Below are 14,127 nucleotides of genomic sequence, written 5' to 3' on the forward strand. Positions count from 1 at the left end.
TCTGGATGGGTATTTTTGGGTTCGGGTACCCAGGCGGGCGCAGGAAACTCGCAGTGCGTGTGGGTTTTGCTCGTCTGCGCGCAAAGACGTGCGGTCGGAAAAAAAAGTATAGCCTGCTTCATGTTTCATTCGCCCTTTGTTTCAGTGTTTCTTTAGTGGGTGGATGGTTGAATGAATCATTTGGACAGGGGCTGAGGTATCAGAGAGAGCGGTTTGGTTTGGAGGGGGTGGCGGGAGAGGGGGGGGGGGACAAGAGAGAAGGAAAACCAACTTGTACTTGTGGTTTTTGGACTCCGAATGCACACGGCTGCTCAGTGATGCCTGTCTTCCTCCTGTTTACCTACGGCATGCTTCCACATCCACTTCTCTTCTGTTTGCTGGTCCCATGATTTCTCGCTGACATGTTCGCCTCAGGAATTGAACCTGATCGATTCAGTTAAGGGTGAAACATCCTGCAAGGAATGGTGACGCATCTTTGGACACGCAGCCGTCTTAATGGTTGAGTAATCAGACCGGCAATAGGTGGTTAATTTGAGCGCTGAGCTTTATAAGGCCTGTGGGTGAGAAACAAATTCACTCCGATGTGCAGAAACACACCCAGCCTTGATACAGGAGTTTCAACGTGAGTCATAATCACTGCTGGAAAGTCTCAGTGACTTTAATATGACTTTTTGTTATAGACGCAAACAGCTGCTGTCTTTCATTTTGTCACTGCGCTGATTGTTGTCATTAGCCAAAGTTGTTTTCATTAAGGTTACTATTTTAATAAACCTATTTTTAACCTAAACTCTGCCTTCCTGACAGCAACATGAAATATGCAACTGTAAGATCAACAATAGCCTGTGTTCGCAGTGTGATTGATTAGCAGCAAAGCTTGGTTATAAACTCATATATAAAAGAGCGATCAGCATTAAGTGCTGCATTGTTTCATTCATTTGTAAGAAGTGGTGATAGCAACCCTTCAGCTTCTGAAGCCGTTTCCAGCTCTGAGCCAGTGGTTAGGTATGCAAACTTCTCATATTAACACATTCATTCCACGTGTAAACTGCTCAGGAAGTGGACTCGCTGTGCACCGCGAGTGTTATTTCACATATTTATTGCAACTTTTCTATTTGCTCTGCCTCCAATAATATTTAGATGGAAGGGGACTGATAGGAGCAGAGTTCCAATAACAGAGATTAAGTGCTCGAGGGGGTGATTGTGAATCGTTCTTTTTTTTGGTGGGGGGGGGGGGGGGGAGGAGGAGGCGTCTGCCTAAGTAAACCCGGCCTAACACCGAGGAACTGCGCTGTGGAACGCAGTGGTGAAACCGGAGAGCCAGTTTGGGGAATAGCCCAAGGGAACCAAGCTCAGTTTTCCAGAAAGCCTGTATCTCCAGCGATATGTAGTGTGATTGGCGGAGCGTGTGTGTGTGTGTGTGTGTGTGTGTGAGGGCTTACAGAACGGCTAAGTCAGGAAAACAAGTCTCAGGAAACCTTATACCTCGCTTTGGCACCAACACAGATGCTTTCTCTCTCTCTCTCCCTTGCTCCCTCGCTCTCTCTCTCTCTCTCTCTCTCTCTCTCTCTCTCTCTCTCCCTCCCTCTGCCATTTTCAGTACAGCAGGAAAAAAGGAGTGAAGAACAAGGAGAAAAGCTGGACACTCAGTGAAACGGCTTTGACCTTATTTGGAGTCAAAACCTCCTCTTGTCAAACGTCTCTGTCCTTATAACTTATAACGCCCTATAGATCGTCTCATTCCGCAAAGCCAAGTCTTCAAAGTTATTGTTGTAGCCTACCTACAACTTTTATCATTCCTGTGACACGATTGCTGATATATTTAGAACTCAATGAAATTTCCATAACGTCAACACCAGTATTCAAAATCTCAAAAAGTAAAGGATAGAAGTAATCAACACCTATGAAAATAAGTGTGTGTCTTAATAAAGAAGCAGTAAACTCTCACAAATACATTAAAACATGTTAGTCACTTTTGTAAGCTTGAACTGAGCTCGTATAATTTTCAAAGATATCTTCACTTAAAGGTTAATATGCTACAGTTCTTGACACCCATCATTGTTCCACACTAAAAAATACAACATGTATAAGTTTGACTGAAGTTTTTAAGCATATGAATCGATGGAACTGATTTATTTTTGTTCAACCTCATTAAAGAGCTTGTAGAGAATGTTTCCCCAGTTTCATTCAGATTTGCCCCGACACACTTTGTATTTGTTTTCAGGCATCACCTGAGCCAACTTCTAGACACTCTGGTTCATGTGTCAAGCTTTTTAACTGTTAAATAGAGAGCTCGTCCTCGTCTGCAGACTCCACTACGCTACACTCCGACACCCGTCAGTGAGAAGTATTTTATGTTTTTGTATTTGTTTGGATGTCTTTTGTTTTTTTTTCAAAATTTCATGCTCCAAGGGAAAAGCCTGGTATTTTCAGCTGGTTGCATTCAGGCCGTTCAAATTGTCTCCGTGTTTTGTTTGCAGTGGTAATAATGCTAATCATCGTAGCTTCCTCTGCTTCTGCCCACTTTCTCAAACACACACACTCCTGCCTTCATTCCTTTATCTTGTCCCTTTCCCACTATCTCTGAAGCACTTGTCTGCATTTCTCAGCCCCCTATTCTTCTTTCCATTGCTTTTCCATTCCTTTCCCTCTGTTTTCACCATTTTTTTCTCCCCCCCCCCCCCCAGCTCTGTCCACCCTTCTTTCCACCTCCGACAACAAACGCCATGTCATAACCAAGCCAGTCATCCCTCTTCCCTTGTTTTTTCCGATTGCTTGCTGCCATGTTTTCCCTCCACCGAACCTTTCATCCTCTCCCCGACACCTCATTCCCCTTGTCTGTCTCCTTCTGTTTCCCTCCATCTATCACTATCGGCCCCTGTTTTCCGCATTTCCCCCCCCACCCCCCTCCCCTCGTCTCCACCTTATCAGTTTGTCCTCTCTCTGCTCTGCACAGCTCTTCCCTCTGTTTCCCCCCTTTACCCTTCCTTCTTCTGCATTTTCCCCCCCCCTCTGCGTCCTCCCTCGGCGTGTCTGTGAGGGCAGCGAGTGGTCAGGCCTGCCTGCAGGCATCAACAGTACAGGGCCGCTGCCTCGGGCTGTGTGTGCGTGTGTGTATATGTGTGTGTGTGTGAGAGAGAGGCTGATTGGCACCGTGCCCAGATCCACCTCCTGTGGTGAAACTCACTCCTTTTCTTCTCGGCAGTCTGGACCGCTGCCCAGACTGACCCTCACAAACACGCACACACATACTGTATACAGATTTGCAAACATGTTCACAGATAGGCCGGCTGGCGCGCAGGAGACGACCATTCATGCACATCTGAGACGCGCAGACGTGCATTTATTTGAAAAGACTGGTTGATTGGATCAGTGTCTTTGGACTCTGTCAATAAGGGTGTGTTGTTGTTGTTGTTGTTGTGTAACTCGTGTCATATTCATAGATAATAACCTCTTTGATGTTGGCAGTCATGGCCATCTTTAATGGACACCGAGCATCTTGTAAAGCTGAAATATCCTTTACGTCAGCATCACAGTTGTGCAACAATGTCCTGTCTGTGTACAGTACACGCGTGTAAATATTCCGTGTGTGTTATGAGTGCAAGCCTGCGTGCGCACGTCTGTGTTTGAGAGTTTTCTTGGCAGCTGGTGTGTATGTACAATGCACACAATGGACCAACTCCCATTCTGTGCACTGATACGTATATCGTTTAGGATGTTTCTATTAGATTATATTGTTTACACAAGACCCAGTTTTTCTTTGGAATGAAGGAAAATTCCCCCGCTTCAATCCGAATAACATCCGTCTTCTAAAGTCCAGAGTTTTCCAGGTGTTGCTTTCCCCTCGCTCGCTATTTACCTCAAATGTGGGTATTCAGATTAGCATTTTCTCCCGAGCGCTTCCTGTTTTTGTGAGCTTTGAAGCTAAGATGCTAAATTTATTCCCAGCATTGGAAACCACCAACTTGTACCTATTCCCAGGGGGAGTTGTCAGGAAAACCCGAACTCAATTGATGTAGTAAACCCAGGTGAGGGCAGCGGAGTGAAAGTAAAGTTGCTGTTGTTAAATGTATTATAGCTTCCCTTAAAACATAATTAGAGCCGAGTTCAAGTTCCAGGCACAGTGTAAATCGAAGCTTAAATAGAATATTTATACGACACAAAGACTTCCTCTCTTTCTAATGTGTTACTTCTACCTTCTCTACAGAAGTATGAACTCTCAGTCTGGCCTTGAAAATACTATAAACTGACAAATATACATGCTGGAAAGCTTATGAGTGCCTAAAGGACAATGATTTCAATCCTGTATGTTTGTCTGTGATTGGTGTGATGACATAATGTCTCCAGCAGTCTATGCAGACTTATTAGCCACCTGGTAGCGATCAACTTTTTAAGATGCATGGAATCTATAAAGTTACGGAGTGGAGTGTTTTACATAATCCAATCAAAAATAATGAGGGAAAATTGCACAAATCTGTACTTTTTTTTTTTTTTTTATGCATTGTTACCATTGTCTGCAATGGGAGCGTCAAACACAGTTTAGATCAGGAGCCACATGCAGCGCAATTTTATCTTGAGTGGGCCAGACCGGTAAAATAGTGCTATAATACGACTCTTAAGAAATATGTTTAAAAGAATCCATGTTTTCTTTAAAATTTTCACAATTTGCTTTTCGGTTTGGCGGGGAGAATTGCGGGCCCACGGGCCTCACGTCTGGTCGACACTATTGTCCAAAAGCTCATGTGAATATCCTTATTTCTTATTACAATAAGAACAAATATGGATAAATATGGAGTCGAGCAGCTGAATGGACTCTTTGTTGTATTTGAGCCAACAAAATCATAAAAATTGATATTTTTGCCAAAAATTTGAGAAGCATAATCTTCCTTTTTTTTCAACAGGTTATTATCTGCACACACCCAAAACCAATGAGTAACCGGGGTGAAGCCAAGAAATGTGTTTGGACTATATCTAGGTACTGCTACTACAAGTCATTTCAGTCCAACCTGAGTGAAATATTCCAACACGACACTCAGTGTCGTGACGCCTTCTGCATAAAGGAAATTCAGCACAAGTTATGGCCCCTGCTATTATATCTTATATTCTTTGTGGAATTAAAACATGTCAGAGTGAATATTATTTGTTCCTTCAACAGGACCGGGTCAAGCATTGTCTTCAAGCCGGAATCATATGAGGAGCGTTTTGTGTTTTATCAGTCCTCTGGCACCGTGTCACCAGGAGCCTTGTCAGTCTTTCCATGTCATGGCGGTGCACGTATCTGCGTCTCAAAGCTGTTAAGCCAGACTCCAAAATGTGAAATGTGGTGTTATTCTGTGTTTTCTCACTTTCTGTGGTGTCACTTTCCTTCTTTGTTTTCCTTTTTCCTTCAACGCATCGGTTCTTTCAATAAATCCCCCCCCCCACCCCCCCGACTCTCTAAACAGCCTTTTATTTATCTGAAGCAAACTCATGTATGCATATTTTTAAATAAATACAAAGATGGATAGATACAGAGGCACCGCAGCTTGTCCCAGATTCTTTCCCCAGATGTAATGCAAATGAGGGCCAGCGTCAGACAACGAGCAACCCCAGCCTCCCGTTCCCTGACACTTGGATGCCAGCGCCTCTGTGGTTTCAGCCAATGAGCTCACCCCTCTTGAAAATAACATCAGTGACATCAGCGCTTTTGGCCCATCGCAGCTCCCACCCAGCGAGGAGTCGGAGGTAACCCGCAGAGAAGAGGCTAAAAATGAACGGAAAGGAAAAAGGGAAAAGGGGTAGAGACAGGAAGACGGGCTTTTATGCAGTGGTAATTAGTTTATAAAAGCGGGAGAAAGGGGGAAGGAAAGGGAAAGGTTGGATTAAGTGTGGACAATTGAGGCACAGGACTTGGGACATGTTTTCTACTGAAACCTGATATTATGTTTCCTCTCCCGCGTCCATCCACACTCAACTGCGGTGGGGGTGGTTTTTTTGTTGCGAGATTAGCAGGGCCGCGCCGTGCCCCTTGTTCTCCTTTTTATTTCTCGAGGTCATCAGCTGACGCAGCAGCTGCCGTCCATGACTGTGTCTGACGTTGATCTTCTGACCTCCTAACACTGACCTCTGTTGAACCCCCAGCGACCTCTTCCCATTCCACTCGCACACTTTCGATTAGATGACCAGTAAAAACCTCTTTCAGACCACCTGACACACATTCACAAGGCCAGAGAACACATGGGCACAAGAAAAGAGGTCTAACAAGCTTAATTTCCCTTTGCATGGTCACTTTGTGTGTTGGGAGCAATAAAAATGGGGGCAAACATTCATTTCGACAAATGTCAAAAACTTGTACAGATAAAAGATAAGGACAAAGAAAGGACAGGCAAAAAAAAAAATAAAGAATATATATATACCCCCAAGCCATTATTATAATAAGTAAATATTTTATCTAAGCCATAAAAAGTACTAAAATAGCAGTCACATGTTTGCCTTTTTTGAGAAAAGCAACAGATTTAAGGTTTTTATTGTATTTTGGACTATGAGATTCGAGGATGTGATTTCTGCATTGGAAGGAAATGCAAGTTTCAATTAGCGCAAATTTGAATCCTCTGCACAAAAGGTCATCTTTGCGTTTATTTATAAAACACACAAGGTATATAATTGATCCCTGAGGAACACCTACAATAATAAAACTGAATCATTTAACAGGCTCATTTAAGGCATTCCATTAAAGGTTAAACACTAACAAACATTGTCTTCTTAACAATGTTTATGTTTACATACTAAATCACATGATAACTATCATCTCCATGATGTGAAAAAACTTTTTGTACTATATTATAAACAATTTTTTAAAATTCCCTTTTTATGATTTGTGGCATGTGTAACTGTTTTGCATATCAAATAAATGCCATAATTACCGATGACAGGAAAAAAAAAATTCTCTATTAAATCTCAGTAAAACAAAAACAAATATGTGATCCAATGATATCTTTGATTTGGAGGAATTCTGGAAAGCTTGATATGTATCACAAAGGAATCAGATCATGCAGTTTGGAAACCACAGCGTCCTCGACCTTTGGGAAGTTATTAAACAAAGAAGAATGCGATCGAATTTATTCAATGCTTTGCTTGGATCTCATCAAAGTCGGTACAGTACTGCCTTCGACACAACCAGAGTATATCATGTAACATTGGACTGACGGAAGAAATCCTGCCATGCCTGTAATCTTAAACACAGCATGTGGAACTACAGCGGAGCTTTGCCAAATGAAAATGCCTCGTCTTGTTGGGGAGAAGAATGTAGACGTATCTGATTATGTATCAGGGATCACAAAGAGAAAAACATCTGATCTCAGTAAAGCTTGAGGATTTTTTTCTTTTTTCTTTATCTTTTCCCAAGATTGCGATTTGAACTGCGAGCCCTACAGTCGCAACCTCACTTAATTAACCTTGAGAGGGTTAATGTCACCCTGTGCTGCCAGTGATGTCATGTTCGGGGGCTCGGGGAGGCCTCAGGAGGGGTGTGTGTGTGTGTGTGTGTGTGTGTGTGGAACTGGTAGTTGAAGGGAAAAGAAGGAGGAGGCAGGGGGGGGGGGGGGTCCTATTTGTTTGTTTTGCCCTCCAGACGTGTCCGAGAGCAGATTAAAGGATTTAGCTTGGGGGGGGTGGTCGGCACAGGAGGGACTTAAACTCCTCACCCATCTACTCGCATGCTTGATGAACACACACATGCACACAGAGGAGGTTGGGGGGGTAAAAAAAAAAAAAATCGAGAGGTTTTTTTTCATTCGGGGGGCGAGAGACGGACGGACGAATGGCGAGACGGCGAAGAAACGCTGAGAGTAGCGAGGAAGCGGCACATTGACATGGTGATACCTCTTCACAGCCATCTGATCTTCTCTTGTTTCAGTGATAATCCCAATCTTAAGCACCAACAGAATTAGGGACCCTAAAGCTTGTCGTTTTACCAGCCCTCGCACGCAACAGCCGAGCTGGAGAACAGCAACTTCTGTGATAGAGACTTAAAAGACTCACAGCCATGGCCTGCAGCGAAATGGTTTCCATTTATCTTGTTTTACTATGCCGCAAATTTATATTTATTGTCCATTTCATATCATTTCAATACTTCTTTTTTTTTTTAAATCTATGTATCTAAGTAAACTTGTAAAAATAATATGTTCTAATGGGTCAATTTGATATTAATCATATTTTTTACTTTCCTAAAACACTCCATTAACCTTTAACACTAGTACTTTTCAATAATATGTTCTTATTTCATTCTCCATTTTTTTCCACATCTTCCTTTGCTCAAGTAATATGAATGATCAGTTTTCACAGCTGAGTTTTCTATTTGTTAATGATGAAAGATGATCTCCACTGCTGAAACTGTGGTTTTATATTAGTTTAAAATAAAAGCAACAGCAAATATGACGAAATGGTTCATTAATCCCGTCATAATCCCTCTTAGTTTGTGCTCTGTGCTTAAAGATATTACATTTAAATGAGATAAAACACAGAAAATCAAAAAACGAAAGGCATTTCCAGACCAACAATTTGACTGAGCTGGTTAATCTTTCATCCAATATGTAATTGATTAAGTCTTTAACTATTCGATCGATTGATAAATCCGGCTCTGGAGATGACTTTGTGCTTAACAAGGCTTGGTTTTGTGTCGACTGTGTCACAAGATTTATGCATAACACACCAATACACCTCCGCACATCACTTGGCTGCAAGCGTGTGTGTGTGTGTGTCATTTTTCTGGGGTTTGTAGGGTGGGTGGAGGAGGAGGGAGGGAGGGAGGGAGGGAGGGAGGGAGGGAGGGGGGTGCTGAGGAAGAGGGAGGGTGCACAAACTGCAAACAAGCGAATGAACGCCAAGCTCAAATCCAACCGCAGGTCGGCGAGGCCGAGGCCGAGGACTGCCGTGGTGTGGCTCTTTTGTAATGTATATCAAGTTCAGCAAGGGCCTTTTCATCTGACAGGCCATTGTTGAGGGGAGCTCGCCGGCGTGCTACTCCCCTCTTAACCCCACCCACCCGACACGGGAGCAGGTTGGCCTGCAATTGTTTTATGGAAATGCACGCGGGCCTGGCCGGGTGTCTGTCAGGCGAGGGCGGAAAGGAGGGGTGGGGTTCTGTGTGTGTGTGTGTGTGTGTGTGTGTGTGTGTGTGTGTGTGTGTGTGTGTGTGTGTGGGTGGGTGGGGGTGGATGTGACGCCGACCCCAGCGAACGCCCCTGACCCTGAGCAGATGGCGAGGCAGGGTCTCTCCGCTGAGCCAGAATTAATAGCGTGTGCCATGTCACATTGTCTGAGACAGGCCTGACTAACCCCCCCCCCCCCAAACCCCACCCCCACCCTCCACTTCCACTCTGATTTTTGCACCCCCCCTCCCCCTCATCTCTCCCCTTTCCGTCTATCTCTGCTTCCCCATTTCTCTCCGCTTGCCCCCGCCCTCTCTTTTCTACCCCTTCATCTTTTTTTTCTTCTTCTTTGCTAATGCATCTCATCACTTGTCTCTTCCACCCCCCCCACCCCACCCTCCCCCACCACCACCACCCACCCCACCCTCCACAACCTTCAACCAGCCTCCCCACAGAGGGCTTACTCCTCCAGGCACTCGTTTGCTCATTCATTCACTCCTTCACTCATTCACGTGCGCCTCATTCATCCCTCCTTTTAGCGGACACTCATTCACAGGTTTGCCCACTCGCCGAGGCTTTATCGGAGGACAATTAAGGCACCTGCGTTTCTAAAGCTCCCCCCCCGCTGAATGCCTGCCACCCCATTTCCTCACCCGTCTGTTCACACTACCGCCACTGTTCACCCCGCTCGCTTGTTCCGAGATCCGGCCTCGCTCGCCCCTCGCCCTCTCCCTCTCTCGCTCGCGCACGGCGCCGCTGGCTCTTCCCCGATCCGCTCGCCGTCATTCAGTCGCCCGTCTCACATTGTTGAGATGTGGATGGCGGGGGGATATTTTGGAGAGCAGCGGTTTGTGACTGGGTCGTCGGGGGACTCGGTGGCGCAGTCATGCAACATTTCTTCAAAAATGGATGAAAAGCCACTTGGCAAAATGTTGGAGGGCTGCAGGTGCTGGCTCAAGTGGCCGGCAAGAGGCCAAGAAAAAGGGGGGATTTCAATACGGAGTGAAAACTTGAATTAAAAACAAGGATAAATCACTGCGTCTGACATGTAAACAGTCTGATTGTCTGCATTGTCCTGCCAACAGCTAATTTCCTGCAATCATGGGTTTTTAGTGTGGTTTAATTCAATTATTTTACAAAGAAAGGTTAGACCCCAAATGTGTTCTTATCCGCTTCTTAAGTGCTTTCAGTTTAATTCCACAGCTTGATCGACATGAGCCGGCTACGTTGTCACGACGCGTTCGTGTACGTTTAGAGAAAATGGTTTTTGATTTTAATGTTTCACCCCGTTGGGTATATTTTGGCTCATGCTCACCTTTCACTCCTCACTCTCACGGTAAAGACACGTAGAAACACTGCAGTGCATGTTCACGTTGTGCACGGAGCGCTCGGCAGCTCTAAAAACACATAACTAACTTTCACTGTTAATAATTTGAGTATTTTTGAGTTTATGCAAAATGCAGATTTTGCTTAAACCCAGTCATGGATAATACAGCTAATTTTAATATACCAAAAGTCAAGTTTTTCATTTATTTTCATGTGCCACTCAAATTTATTCAAACGTAGAACTCTGTTATGCACTGCAGTGAGCATTTAGTTCATAGCATCATTTCTATGCATATTTGCTAATGCTGTTTTAATGTGAATGCCGATTGGGTAGTAGAATACCAGGTGATGTAATGAGGGCGGTTGTTGCCTGAGCAAATCAACACCCTGTATCAGGTGTAGAAAATCATCCTGCAAATTGAGTCGGAAAAGACTAAAAGACACTCTTGAAATTGACTAAATATTAGAACATGATCACTAAACCATCGAGCATTTTGATTTAAATACCCAACAGTAGCCCAAGACGCTTGATGAGAGAAAAAGACTTAATTAACTGCAAAAGATTGTAGAAGATTCAAATGTGAATACGCCTGGAACCCGTCGCCTTCCAGTGCTGATAGTGGGGGAGCTCGTTGGATCTCTTTGGGTCAAACCTTTAAAAAAAAAGAGCATGATTCTTATGAAGGACAGTGTTTTATCTCGGGGCGAGATAGTCAAGGTCTTAAAGATGAAAGAATAATATTCTACCCTCCTTCCTCACCGGACCTAAACCCTTAAACAAGAGGAAGGAAAACAGTCCAGCAGTTGTTGCTGCGGCACAAGAAGATGATGGTAATTAAAAGAAAGGGGGTCACGGATTTACCTGACATGTTCAGTTGTTTAATATTTCTCATTTTAACCAATGAAAATTAACTTTGTTTTTCACAGATATTTTCCTAAGAAACCCAAAGCTGTGCTTTTTTGTTTTTTTTGTTTTTTTAAATATTCAGGGTGAAATTTTGCATTGACCGAGAGCACTGTTGTTGTTCAATGATTAAATCACATTATAATTGTTTGCACAGGATTCAGTCTATTTAGGTTTATTCAGAGAGTTGGACCACCGTGTACATTTTTTACACTGCAGTGATTGTGGACTGGACATATTTGAATATAGAGTAAAACTACTTGGATTACAGACCAGCTGGCCGTCGATGGAGGAACCTTGGCTTTACTCCCATGATGCCATGGGGATGTCTACCTTCTTCTCTGAGTGTGGAAGGTCTCTCTCTCTCTCTCTCTTGCTCTCTCTCTCTTCTTGCAGGGAGCAGCAGGGTGGCTGCAAGGAATGGGACATAGGGTCAGGGGTATATTTGCCCCCCCCTTCATCCGTTGTGCCCCCTCTAAGTCCTAATCACCAGTGCTTTTCCTGCCCCGCTCAAATGCCGCCGCCGCCGCTACCGCCTCCCCTCCTCTCCTCTCTCTATCAGTGCACAGACAGATAGCCTGGGAGGAGGGGAGGAGGGCGTAGGGGGGGAGGGCGTAGAGGGTCACGGCCTCGGCGGCGCAGTCACTTGGCCAGAGAGTGTTTGTGTGTTTTGTGTGCTCCATGTGTGGGCGCGCGCGTGTGTGTGTGTGTTTTTTTGCGTGAGATTATGCATGTGTATCTTTGCACCTCTTCCCCCTTTTGTGCAGCGGAGAGAGTTTTCTTCCTCTAATATTCGGACAGACACGGCAAAATGTTGTTTTGGAAGAATGTCCGTGTGCGAATATACTCTGTATGTGTGTGTGTGTGTGTGTGTGTGTGTGTGTGTGTGTGTGTGTGTGTGGCCATGTGGAGAAAGAGAGGGAGAGTGTGGGCGTTGAAGAGGCAAAGGTCAAGGTTTGAGAGGTTCACTTGGCTAAGGTTTGTTCCCTCGAAGCCTCTGCCAGCCAAACGTGTTAACAGCGAGGCTGTCGATGCAAACGCTATCTGCCTAACAACCCGCTATAGGAGCACAGGTTTTGGAAAACACACTAAATATATGGCTTATATAACGTTTTACTAGTGCAGGCGTGCGTGAGGAGGAAGAGAGTAAATATATACATTAGCTAATTAATCATATTATTAAAGCAGTTCGTGGAGACGTCCGACCAGAAACTAAGAACACATTTCTGGGCCGTGCTAAGCCAAGTACTTTGTACCCGCTAATAACTGCCCATCAATCTTTTTGTCGTGATATAATACAGCCTGTCACTTGCGCTTGTTAAGAAAACATTAGCATTCTGTATTGTAACATTATCAGGCTGCTTCTGCTGCGGGCCCTCACCATGCTTCAGCTTTAGGAGTTTTAACTGACGAGGGCGGCGGGCCAAGCTAAACGAGTTATGCTCTTAAGTTTACCGAATGTGGATATCCCAGGAGGGTTTTCACAAAGTGGAGGGGCTTTACTTTTGTTGGAAGGTTCCATTGTTATGACATTTTTGACCCTGTTCCTGATTAGTCTCTTAAGGGTTTGAAATTTGGAGAAGTTTCAGCTCTTTTTTTTTTTTTTTTTTTCATGGCGCAAAACTTTTGGCTTTTGGCCTGGCCGACACCGAAACCTTCAGGCGGAGAAGATGGTGTTTCAACCACATCCTTACAACAAACAATATCGCTTGCGTGGAGGTTAAGCGTAGTCCTGTACTCTTCATAGCCTCCATAAATCACAATTTAGATGCAGGCACAAGCGAAAGGGGGTCAAGGGGAGGCTTGTTTTTGGGGCTGCATGCATCGACTCAGATTTTCCGAAGTGGAACAGAGATGTCACTCACAGCAACGGGTGTCAAGTGAAGTGCTCTCCAAGCAAACTCGTATGCGTCGCGGCTGAGTCATCAAAGAAAGCACTGATGGGGAGGATTATTCAAAAATAAATCAACTCAAATTTGCTTTTTTTTTTGCGTGTTACGATTAGCCGCTTCTTTGATGTGTCACATTTGCCTTTGGTTTCATTGCGAGATGATTTACAAACGTGCCTGCAAAAGCAGAGCTGCGTGTTTAAACAAATAATCTAGATTAAATGCTGAGTCATCCAGGGAGGATCCCATGAATGTCCACTAATAACAGCTTGTCAAAAAAAAAAAAGGGATTCAAGCATGAATTAAAGTTTCGGTGACTGTCTCCACTTTACTCAACATTTACTCTTGAGAAACTGGGTTCATGTATGATAAACTATACAGTCCCCACGAAGCTTTTGAGGGATTGGAGAAGATAACACATTTGCTCCTTTCTCTCACGTAACCCTTGGAATCAGTAAACTTTGAGAGTCTTGTCTGGCAGCTCTCGTAATTCCCCAGTGCTCCCAATTTTGTAAAAGAAAAAAATTGCTTGACTTCAGTGCATTTTATTTTACATTAAATGGTAAATGGATTTCACTTACTGTGTGTAGTAGTTATCCACCAATGGAGGCAAGGGCCATGCATGGCGGTCCGTCTCACCGGAAAAGTGTTGCGGTGACACAGCAACGTTTGGAAAACAATGTCCCTTTACATGGAAATATGTCGGGCCACTAGTGGGTGCTGTTGTCATGAATCCACACACGCAGAGAATGAAACCCTATAAACATTAACAATGGCGCGCAAACAGACACTCGTATGGACAGATGACAGACTTTAATTGTAATTCTAGCCTGACTCTGAACTATAAAAGCCCCATAAGAATATGGAATGGGAGTCACGGCCC

The sequence above is a fragment of the Blennius ocellaris genome, assembly GCF_963422515.1.
Source record: "Blennius ocellaris genome assembly, chromosome: 23".
NCBI lineage: Eukaryota > Metazoa > Chordata > Actinopteri > Blenniiformes > Blenniidae > Blennius > Blennius ocellaris.